Source organism: Neophocaena asiaeorientalis, unplaced genomic scaffold (genome assembly GCF_003031525.2).
Source record: "Neophocaena asiaeorientalis asiaeorientalis breed wild unplaced genomic scaffold, Neophocaena_asiaeorientalis_V1.1 scaffold14, whole genome shotgun sequence".
NCBI lineage: Eukaryota > Metazoa > Chordata > Mammalia > Artiodactyla > Phocoenidae > Neophocaena > Neophocaena asiaeorientalis.
In genome coordinates, this window is record NW_020175192.1 from 12209729 (window position 1) to 12222655 (window position 12927).

The following is a 12927-nucleotide window of genomic DNA, read 5'->3' on the forward strand; positions in this document are numbered from 1 at the left end:
GAAGCACTGGCCAATGCAATTAGCAAGGGAAAGAAATGAGGTATACAGTTTGGAAAGTGTGAGCCCAAATTATCTGCGGATGATATGTATCTGAAAAACACCAGGGAATCAACTGAAAAACTATCAGAAATGAGAGAAATCAGCTAGTGGTTGATTGCAAAATGAACATGAAAAAATCAATAGCTTTCCTATATGAAAATATCAATTAAAAATAAAATAGAAGTAGTAGATCCCATTTACAATATCAGCTTAAAGATAAACTGCCTACAGTAAACTTTACCAGAGATAGGCAAGACCTAGCTGATGGACATGGTAAAGCACTACCAAGGGGCATAGAAGAACATCTGAAAAAATCTGAAAGACATACTGTGTTCTTGGATGAAAAGACTCAGTATTGAAAATATTTTATTTCTCCATAAATTAGCCTATGCATTTAATATCATCTCAATCAAAACACCAACAGGATTTGGGAGGAACATGGCAAAATGATCCTGATTTCACCTGAAGAAACAAATATGCAGGAAAATTCAAAAAAAGAAAAGGGAGAGTCACAAGGTTGGGGGGTAAGATTTATATCCTTTTGTACTGGGCATCTATCACTATTGTGATAAAAATAGTTTTAATTTTTTTATAGGAGATTATTTTAAAAATAGAGATTCTTGGGCTCATCTAAGACATTGAGTCAGAGACTACACAAACTCCCCCCCAAGAGATTCTGACTTACAGCTGGTTTCAGGACTGCCTGATACAGGCTTGACCTCTAGCGTCTCCCTTCCCTTCAATCCCCTGCCGTTATAACAACCCGCAGCCCGTAATTATTCTGATCACATCACTATTTCTGTAGCAACTTGCCCAAGGACTTAGTTGTGTATACCAACAACCATTTTCCTTTGCTCAGAAATTTGGAGATTAGAAAGCCGGGAAAGGCTCTGCTGGGTGGTTCTCACTGGGGTCTCTCCTGCGGCCACTGTTGGCTGGGCTGCTGTCACCTGGGGGTTCGGCCAGGCTGACCATCCAAACGGCTCATTCACAGGACTGGCAGCTGATCTGGCTGTCGACTCACAGACTCACAATTCAGTTGTGACTGTCGCTTTGAGCGCCTACATGCACCCTCTCCAGTCGAGCAGTCAGAGTCCATACAAGACGGATGAGAACTCCAGCGAGTATTCCAGCCAGCAAGGTGGACGCTCCACCCCCTTCTAGGGTCTGGTTTCAGAAGTCACAGAGCATCACTTCCTCTCAACTCTATCAGTTGTAGCAGTTTCAAGCCTGCTCAGGTTCAAGGGGAGGCGAGCCAAACCCTGCCTCTGGATGGAAGGAATGTCAAAAATTCATCGTAGTGGGCTTCCCTGGTGGCACAGTGGTTGAGAGTCCGCCTGCCGATGCAGGGGACGCGGGTTCGTGCCCCGGTCCGGGAGGATCCCACATGCCGCGGAGCGGCTGGGCCTGTGAGCCATGGCCACTGAGCCTGCGCGTCCGGAGCCTGTGCTCCGCAACGGGAGAGGCCACAACAGTGAGAGGCCCGCATACCCACCCCCCCAAAAAAAAAATATATATATATATACGCACACATACACACACAGAGCCATTTTTCAAACCACCACACCAATAAACAGAGAGTTACCTAGGAAACCTGAAAATGCAAATTTCACCCCTAATCCAGAGACATTGGTCATCCAAGACCTCGTCCAAGGACCAAAACACAGCTTTTAACCACTATGCATACTGTCTGCTTATGCTATATTGGCCCCATGTGATCCAGAAAGCATCACAAGATAAACCTAACCTTAGGTAAAAAAATGCTGGAAAGTAGAAAGCTGAAAAAGCACATTCGGAGGAGGAAATAAAGGCAGGAGCATTTGATGTCACCACCGATTTCAGCTCCCCGCCTCTCCCCATTAGCGCTTACGTCAGGTTTGTTCAGGTCCACCTGAGGTGTCTTTCCTGCTGCACAGTGAGTGGCACAGGGACCAAGTGAGCGCACAATATGAACAGTCAGAATTGTTCTGGATCCTCCACGACCAGTGGACAGTACTGAAACCCTGTGTCTGGCGGCCAGGCTGGGACAGGCAGACAAAGGTCTTACCCAGGATCTCTGGGTAAGACTGACGCATCCCCACAAGCCCCTGCTAAGATTCTTTTCCCTGGATCTCTGGAGGCACATAGAGCTACAGGGCTGGGGAGGTTTAGACTGGGATTTTCATCCAAGGATGTTAGAAGCAAGTAACATCTGTCATGTGGGCACACATCTGCTACCTCCCAACAGTGGGTCTTAGATAAGAGCTGAGTTTGACAAGCCAGCTTAGACCTTCTCACCCCATGAACATGAAAGAGCTCTGTCTACAGAGCAAGCCCCACACTAAGTTAGCTTCTTAGCTGCAGGTGAAGAGGGGAAGGTGCAGACTTTGTAGCAGGAGAAAGAATAAGATGAATGTGCTAATCTTGAGGTGTGAGGACCTTACCCAGTGGGGAAAATGTAGTCCAGTAGGTGTCCTGAGATCTGACCAGTTCTCTTCCTGGAAGAGAGAGGCTGGATGGACAAGTTAAAAACAAGGTGAAAGGGACAGTTTCTCCAACACGTACTTTCCTTTAGAGAAAAGTCGTCTCTTACCCTAGAGATTGCGGATTTCATGACTTGTTCCGTAAAGATTTGGTCCAGCCCAAGGACCCAGCGGTTGAAGAAGTGTGCACTTCATTGTGCAGGAATTAGCCAAGGACCCATAGGAGTTCCAGGGAGCTCACTGCTGACAGCACAGACAGAAGAAGAGGGAGCCCTGACGATCTTCTGGAAATGGTGCTGAAGTCTCTCGTGAAAGCAGGGAATCTATTCTTAACCAGAACAGTAGCTGAGGAAACTGGCTCCCCACTAGTTGCCATGGGGAAGTTCAGTGGAAAAGCTCCGGAACTTGACCTTGGAGTTCCAGGCATCTCCATCATAGTGTTCCCAAGCTGACTCTGCATCACCACTTTGGGTGGTTGTACAACTCTTAAATTTAGTAAATTTACTAAACAAACAAAACCTGACTTTTACACTTAAAATGCGTAAATTATACACCAGTAAATTTGTTTAATGATAAATACATGAAAATACACGAATATGAATACATATGTTCACTGCCCCAAACTTCAAAGAACACAAATACATACAAGGAAAAATGGAAGTTCCTCCGTCTCCATATCCCTGCCCTACACCCCACTTTCTTTTACTTTCAGTAACCAAAATGAGCCATTTGGTGTAATTACTTCAAGACTTTTATTTATGCATTTTATAAATGTATGTGTTTGACAGTGCCGATAGCAAAGTTTGCCACCCCTAAATGTCTTTTTGCCATGCAGATTATTTCGAATTGGAAGTAATCAAGGAACAAAAGACTCAGGAAGAAACTTTGAGCTTCCCCTAAAGAATGCAGATAGAGGACCTGTTCCAGGAAGGAAGCATCACCATAGATAACCTAGTAGACAAGGAGGAACTCAGCAAAGTCAGCTTGTTAAAATTCCTGGGTCCCACTGTCTCTGCAGGCCCAGCAAACATTTATTTACCAAACATTTGCTTTTCCATCTCCATATAAATTGCCTTCCTCCCCCCTGAAGTCCCCAATCAGTACCCCCAACATCCTCTTTTATCTTTAGCTGCAGATGGTCTTTAAGGTGAGGGTTTCAGCCATTTTGGTGAGTTACTCAGTTTTCCTGGGTCTCTCCCATGGATACGTGTCATTCAACTTTTGTGTGATTTTCTCCTGTTAATCTATCTCATGTCAATTTAATTCTTAGACCAGCCAGAGTAACGTAGAAAGGTAGAGGAAATTTTCTTCCTCCCTGATAACAGGATACTATTTGAGATGTTAGCTAAGTCAATTATTTTAAATGTTTCAAAGACATTCAAAAAGAATGTACAGTCTCTGCTTTTGGGTACAAAGTTCAAGTTAGTTAAATATGATATTCAACTCCCTGATATTTTCATTTTTATTTTGTCAGTTTCTTAGAGGAATGAATTAAAAATACGAGGAGGATTTGATGCAATCAGAATCATAGTGGAAGATTTTAACAGTTTGTGTTTTCTGTGTTCCGATGTTGCCTTGCATGCATGAAGTGGTGCTTGATACAGCTTCTTGTGGCTTGTAGGTGATGCTTCTTGTTTTCCAGGTAATGTTCCATTCCACTTTGTCTGGAATCAATAATACCATGTCTACATTCGTTTGGTTACCGCTTGTCTGGTATGTCTGTGTATGTCTCCTTTTTATTTTAAGTAACAGTTGGGGATTTATCTTTCAATCATAGAGAACACCTGACCATTAAGTAATAGAAATATGACGGTAGATTTATAGGTTGAATTCTGTAATTAGGCTGAATGTCGATGCTGGATATTTGTTTACAACAATGTAACCCCATTTAAAATATAATCCATGGGCTTCCCTGGTGGCGCAGTGGTTGAGAGTCTGCCTGCCGATGCAGGGGACACGGGTTCGTGCCCCAATTTCCCCAATCCTCTTCATTTCCATCTCCCAATGGAAAAGATTCTCTTCCAACATTCTGAGCAAATAGGGAAAAATAGCAGAAGCACTGGCAGAATTGCACACTTACAGCTCTGCCATCATCATCACAACCTTTTTCATTTCTGAGATGATTGCTCTTGCTTTTCAGTTTCCAAACAGATTAAAGCAGTTCACTTGGAAATCAGACTCTAAATTTAAAGGAGAGGCCTTGAATTACTGAGCCACATGATTAAAAAACAATATTATCCTTGTTTCAATTTCTTCCCTTCCCACAGTAAAATAGCTTTATCGAAAAATTCAGGGCTTCCGTGGTGGCGCAGTGGTTGAGAGTCCGCCTGCTGATGCAGGGGACACGGGTTCGTGCCCCGGTCCGGGAGGATCCCACATGCTGCGGAGCGGCTGCGCCCGTGAGCCATGGCCGCTGAGCCTGCGCGTCCGGAGCCTGTGCTCCGCAACAGGAGAGGCCACAGCAGTGAGAGGCCCGCGTACTGCAAAAAAAAAAAATTCAAACACAATCTAAATATTAGAAAGCAAAAAGTCTTCTGAAATCCTGTGTCTCTGTTACAATCACCCTCAACGTTCCATGACCATCTTTCTATATATATGTGGGTGCATGTATATATACATACATACATATATACATACACATGCTTTCATGTTCTATACGTCTTTGTGGCTTGCAGGTGATGTTTTTCTTTGTTCTATGTTCTAGACAGAAAGACATAAAAAAATATATATATACGCACACATACACACACAGAGTTATTTCTTTCAAAAGTGTCAGCCATATTGTTAAAGAATACTTTCTTTTTACTTAGCTCCCTCCCTCCCTCCACCAGATTCTGCAGACAACCACTGTTAATGATCACGTGTCCTTCCTTATCTTTCCATGCTCATAGAGTTGTATACAATATAATGTATTGTATTATATGGTATAAAGCACATATACCATGTATCTACATGTATAACTACATATAGGGATTTTATTTGGTATTGTTTGCTTTATAAAAACAAGATCCTACGATACACAATTTTCTGCATATTGCTTCCCTCAATGTATTGTGGAAATCCCCTCAAGTCAAATGATAAATGATTTGACTCACTCCTAATTTCTTTATGTAGCTAATTTATTCACACAGATCAGACGTTTTAAAAATATAGACGTGTATATGATAAAATGCCTCCTTCTCAACTATCTCTCAACACCCAGGTTACCCGTGTTTACCAGTGTTACCAGATTTTGACATACTCACCCAGAAGATATTCTGGGAGAATCATTTATGAGTAAGGACATGAAGGTATAGTGTGTTTATATTTATGTAACTTCTCCCCCACCCACTGCTTTTTTACCCAAACACTCACCACCACTTTGTTATAAAAATTCCTGAGTTTTGTCAATCTGAGAGGTAACTTGTGTTAACTTCTTATTATTTTAACTTACATTTCTTTTATTATGAGATTGCACAAGTCCATGACTTTTACCTAATTTGTTTTATCTTACAGATTTTCAGGAACTCTTTCTCTATGAAAGAGATTAGCCCCCTTGTCTAGAGTCTGAATTGCAAATGTCTCCCCCAGTTTGTCATTTGTCTTTTGACTATTACTTATAATAGTTTAAAACATATATATCTTTTTGAGTCCCTGCTTTCAATTCTTTTTGTAAACACTCTCCTGTCTTATTTTAAAGAATATTTAGATAGAGAACACAGCTGCTCACCTTGTAGCTTGGTCCCCAGTGCCACGAAGGGAACATCAGTTCTATTTCAATGTCATACACTGAGTGAGTGCCTGGGAGAAGACTTGTCTGGCTAACTGTTCTCTTTTCCTCACGCTTCTCCAGGGTCTGAACTTTGGAGCACTGGTCTACAAAACCGGGCTCTGAGCTCAAAGTGGAGGAAACATAGAGAATATTTGCTTTTTCCCTCTGTCCTCCCCAGTTATATATTTATTTATTCTTTATTTATTTAATTTTGGCTGCGTTGGGTCTTCGTTGCAGTGCGCAGCTTCTCATTTGTGGTGGCTTCCCTTGTTGCGGAGCACAGGCTCTAGGCACGTGGGCTTCAGTAGTTGTGGCACGTGGGCTCAGTAGTTGTGGCTCACGGGCTTAGTTGCTCCGCGGCCTATGGGATCTTCCCGGACCAGGGCTCGAACCCGCGTCCCCTGCATTGGCAGGCGGATTCTTAACCACTGCGCCACCAGGAAAGTCCCTCGCCCCAGTTTTAAACTAATTAAAAATACCAAGTTTCTTTAACATATGTTTACACTATTCACCTCCTTGAAGTCAAAGGAGGAATTAGGTCAAAATTAATTAACTATTTTTCTTTATTTAATATTTATTTCTTCATGTGCATCTCTATGTCTTCTCTCTCAACGAAAAGAGAAAGTATGTATGTATACACTTTGACTGTACATGTTTCTATCCTTCTCTCTCTTTCTAAAATGGACTTAAATCTTTTAGAGCAGTTTTGGTTTCACAGCGGAATTGAGCAGAAAGTTCAGAGACTTCTCATACACGCCTGCCCCACACGTGCACAGCCTCCTACTTAACCAGTATCCTCCACCAGAGTGGTCCATTTGTTAGAACTGATGGATGTACGCTGACACGTCACAGTCACTCAAAGCCCACAGTTTATATTAGGGTTCACTCTTGGTGTTGTACATTCTGTTGGTTTTGATAACTGTCTAATGACGTGTATTCACTATTACAGTATCACCAAGGTATTTTCACTGCTCCGAAAACCCTCTGCGCTCACCTACTCATCTCTCTCCCTTCCAAACCTCTGGCAACCACTTTTCTAATTGTCTCCATAGTTTTGCCTCTTCCAAAATGTCATACAGTTGGAATCATACAGACTGTAGCCTTTTCAGATTGGCTTCTTTCACTTAACTTTCAAGTTTCCTTCATGTCTTTTCATGGCTTGATAGCTCATTTCTTTTTAGCGATGAATAAATATTCCACTGTCTGGATATGCCACAGTTTATTTATCCATTCACCTACTGGAGGGCATTTGGTTGCTTTCAAGTTTTGGCAATTGTGAATTAAGCTGCCATAAACATCTATGTGCAGGTTTTGGTGTGGACATAAGTTTTCCACACCTTTGAGTAAATATCAAAGAGCACTTTCGCTGAAGCATATGGTAAGAGTATGTTTAGTTTTGTAAGAAACGGCCTGTCTTCGAAAGTGACTGTACCATCTTGTGTGCCCACCAGCAATGAATGAGCGTTCCTGTTGCTCTACATCCTCACCAGCAATTGGTGTCGTCAGTGTTGCAAAGTTTGGCCATTCTAATAGGTGTGTAATGGTATGTTATTTTAAAAATTTGCATTTACCCAATACCACAAGTTAAGCATCTTTTCGTATGCTTATTTGTCATCTGTTCATCTTCTTTGGTGAGGTGTCTGTTCAGGTCTTTGGCCTATTTTTTACTCAGGTTGTTCATTTTCTTGAGTTTTACAAGTTCTTTGTATAGTTTGGATAGCAATGCTTTATCTTTTGCAAATATTTTCTCCCAGTCTGTGGCTTATCTTCTCATTTTCTACCCAGTATGTTTTGCAGAACAGTTTTTAATTTTAATAAAAATTTAGCTTATCAGTTTCCTTCTGTCGTAGATCATGCCTTTAGTGTTATATTTTAAGAAGTCATTGTGGTCTGGGGGTCCCAGTTCTGATGTAAGGAGCTTGGAAGGTGCTACTCCTAACAACACGTCAAAACCCAGGCTGAAAAACCCACTTTTCTAGGATACGTAAGAGTGGTAAGGACACAGGGGAAACTGCTGTCCCCAGGATTGGAGAATTTGACAGGCGAATACCCAGAATAACAATTTACTGGAGCAGAGACTCACGAGCAGAAACTTCTCTGGGAACCAGTACCGGAAGGAAAACAAGAACTGTAATTGATGAATTGCTGGAGGCTGAATGTGGACAACTCTAAGTTCAAAACTCCAGGGGGACACAGTCATCAGGGTCCACTACAGTTGTGTGAGATTTATTTCCAGGAGCTCAAATAGTAAATATTGGAGAAAAATCTCCTTGTGCTTTGATGCAGTGGGAGAGAGAAAGGAACCATTTTGAAATACACCAGAGCATTCTGTTTTTAGAGAGAACTAGTTAAGCACAGCCTAAATCAGCAGCTGTTCATTGTGTGTCTTGGAGGTCCAGGTCTACTCTCTAGTACCTGGGTTCCAATCCAGCAGAAAACACTATTTAATTCTTACAGCAACTCTCTGAGCTAGTAGTAGTAGGAGACTCATTTTGAAGGTGGGGAGACTGAGGCACCTTGGGAGCTTCCCCAGGTCACATGGTGTGTAAGTGGCAGAGCCAGGCCATGAACTTAGGCAGTCTGAGGGCAGAGGTGGTGTCTTCATCCTACACGGTCTTTCAGCAAACTTGTTGCACTTAACAGACTACCTGGTCGCCTAAGCCTCTCACTGTTAAACTTGTTTTCTCCTAGGACCCCAAGAACACTTGATTTGTGTTATCTTGTATATCTTCCAAATATTCCTATTAAACAACTATTTGGCAGAAAGTATTCCTACTTGGTAGATAGAAAAGTAGAGAACCAGAGTCCCCATAGAATTTCCTGGGAGCTGTGAAGCAATTGAGTGGCCCACGGCAACCATGGCTTCTTGGCAACTCCAGCCTCTTCATACGGCCGCAGATTTGCATCCACGGCATGGTTATCTTTTTTTTTTTTAAACCATTAAAAAAAAAGTGAAATATAGTTAATTCACAATGTTGTGTTAAGTTTCAGGTATACAGCAAAGTGATTCAGATATATATTCTTTTTCAGATTATTTTCCATTATAGGTTATGACAAGATATTGAATATAGCTCCCTGTGCTACACAGTAGGTCCTTGTTTATCTATTTTATATATAGTAGTGTGTATCGGTTAATCCCAAACACCTAATTTATCTTATGCTTTGTATCACGTACTCCTGATTTGTGAGCAGAATTATGAAAGTGGAGATGAACAGACTTACTTTTCTAATCAGTCCTTGGCTATGTAAAGTATGCCAAGAATCGTACTAACAAAATGAACATGTCACCTACACATTATCTTACATAAAGACCTTTTACTAGCCCTATAGGGCAGGTGGGGATTGGTCAAATGAAGTCACACACCACCCCCTTCCGCTTCTGCTCGTTCTAGGTCCAGGTCTTCAGAGTAGATGCCAAGCAGCAAATCTGGCAGCCAGGTCCCAACAATGGGAACAGATGACCTCTTATTATTCCCAATATAATGCCAGGTCCTCCTTCAGCTTGGAGGCCCGCTGTACTGTCTTATGATTATAAAGTAATAGGAAAGTGAACCGTGCCCAATGATAAAGGTTTACAAGTGTTGTTAATAGGGTGTGCTGCCTCTAACACGAGGCCCAACAACCAAGGCAGTATCATCACAGGCAGGTAGTCCGCTCCCTGCCCCCTTCCCCAGTATGATAGGAGGAGGGGGGCAGGGATAGGAGTTTGCTGCCCCTCAAGCTGCCCTGGGAGTCGGTGTTATTCGCTGCGGAGATGTTTCTAAAAGGCAGCTGTGCTTCTCCTGCTAGTGCTGTATTTCAGTGACTCCCATGTGGGCTCAGAGGTGAGGTTAAGGCCCTTCACACAGGTCTCACTAGGAAGATGAGAGGGAGCTGTTATTCGTATTTTCCGACAGTTTTAGGTCAGTTGCGTTAAGGTTGGTCAGGTTGAAAGGAACAAACAGGCAAATGAAAACGCTTCAGAGCTAACTGCTACCCACATACAGTAAACTTTAAAAATGTTTTTATTGAATATTAAACAATTACAAGTACTGTAAGTTAGACATTTAGCCAAAGCACAGTTACTGGTTAAATATAATCATAAAGATGCCTTAAATAGAAACCCACCATGCAGGCAGGTTGAATTCCTTGATGCCCTCTTTTGGAAAGTAGAGGATGAGGGGAAAAAAGGTGCCATTCCACGTGAAAGATGGTGAAATCTAGAAGAATTTACATGCTGAAAGCGATTTTCCACAACCAAATCGATAGGGTTGCCAGATTCAGTAAAACAAAACAAAGCAAAGCCAAAACCCCTAGGATGTTCAGTTAAGTTTCAATTTCAGATAAATAATATTTTTTTTGCAGTAAATATACGCCAAATAATGCATGAACCATACTTAAGAGACACAATTATTTGTTTATTTGAAATTCAAATTGAACTGGGTGTCTTGTATTTTATCTGGCAATTCTACAAAAAGACAAATGCAAAAAGGAAAGGAAAGGGGCTTGGGACCCCCTGCCACTGGTGGGTCACACAGAGACTATAAATGAAAACAACACCAATGATGAACCAAAGAGTCACTACATTGGTTACGTAAACAGACCAAGATCACAATGAGAAAATACAGTTATTACTCCAAATGCTGTTGCCAGGAAACACTCTAGATTTCCTCAAAGCTGGTTTTGTAATGTGTTTGAGAAACCTTGTTGATAAAAGTACCTTTTTAGTTCGTAGGTATCAGACAAATACTACTACCACATAGACAGGGTGAGCTTGACACAGTGAAAGCAGAGGCAGGTATTCTATGCACATGAAGAGTTTAAATATTCTGTGTAATGAATACAATGGTTATATAGTCAAGGTCATCTTCTAGGTCTAGGCTATTAGCCTTAAAGATTTTGGTTCTTTTCTAATTTTTACGGTTGTGTACTCTAGTTTTTCATCCTGAACCTTGGGAGGGGCCTGGGAGTGTGGGAGAGACACCCCCCTACCAGGGTTTAACTACATTTCTCTGCAAATGCTAGGAATCAACAAGGGGCTTCAAGGGCTGCCTGCAAAAAAGGGCCGACAGATGAAAAATAACCGAACACTCTGCGTTCTAGAGCATGAGAAATCTGTTTGAAAAGATGGGTGGTGGGCTGCGCGTGGAGACGTGAAAGTGTAAGTCGCAAAAGAAAACACGAAAGAACGAAGAGTCAGAATGCAATCATCTCTACTGTGTGAACGTTATTTCAAAGGAGGCACAACCCTCTGGCAGACGTTTAAAACCGGTCACATCGTGAGCACGTTTGGTCTTAGTATATAAAATCGTTAGTTTCCTACTGCTTTTCACTTATCACCGTGGTTTATATTTTAAAATGATTAAAAATCAGCTTGTGCAACACCCAAATTCTACATGGTATCACTTTATGAGTTGTTGCCAATCCCCACGTGCACAAAACTTAATGGGTTTCAAAATCTTTCTAGCATTTCTCTGAACCAGAAGATTTGGTAGCTGAGGAAGTTCAGATGTAGAGAAATTGGGATGGATCAATTCTCTCAGCTCCTTTGCACGTAAAGGAGGCTTACTTATGAAACAGACTCTCATTAAGTACGCCTACCAGGTGTGAGATACATGGAGATACACCCAACTCGGTGACACCTTTCACACACTGAGAAATGGAATTACAACTCTGTATTTATTAGGATATAAAAGGTTAAAAAGTTTCTGCCATAGTTAAGGCTTTCTTAAGAAGAAAGAGTGTCTATTAATTTCAGAACTCACAAAGTATCTGAAGAAGCCTCACTTTTTAGGGTGTTTTTTTTTTTTTTTTTAAATGCATTTCCTTTTCTTGTGCTAGACGTGTCCAGCCAAAGCGCAAATATTATCTTCACAATCACTGTCTTTTCATTTCTCTGTCACTGATTTGACAACAAAGAAGTTTAACTTCAGTCTTTAAGTAAATTTCTGATACATGAAACCCTATCTTTATGTCAGTTTTGAGTGTTGCCTGAATGACTAAAATCTATAGCTCTATGCAAGATAACTGCCCAACAGAAAACACAGAAAAAAGGCTGTTTATCACAGATTATCATACAAATGGGATCTGGACACACTGGGGGAAAGGTGCTTAAAAATACATACCATCTCTGTTTGAAAGCAATTACAGAAATCCAGAAGGTGCACACGTTTTAAAAGGGAGGGCAAGCTGGGATGAAGTGAGAGAGTAGCATTGACATATATACACTACCAAATGTAAAACAGATAGCTAGTGGGAAGCAGCCACATAGCACAGGGAGATCATCTCGGTGCTTTGTGTCCACCTAGAGGGGTGGGATAGAGAGGGTGGGAGGGAGACGCAAGAGGGAGGGGATATGGGGATGTATGTATATGTATAGCTGATTCACTTTTTTATAAAGCAGAAACTAATACAACATCGTAAAGCAATTATACTCCAATAAACATGTTAAAAAAAAAAAAGGGGAGGGTAAGCAGTGGCCAATAACCTTTGTGCAGGTGGGAGACTTACTGAAATAGAGAAAAACATAGACAACTCATTGTATTCTAATGCTGTCTTCCAGCATACACCAAAAGTTTATTTTTTTGTATAAAGGCTATAATAATAGAATATTCATCTATATTACTTTATTTGCCACATTCAGGCATTTCTCTGCATATATCAATGCACTTCGCTATTTTGAGAGCAAAGGGAAAT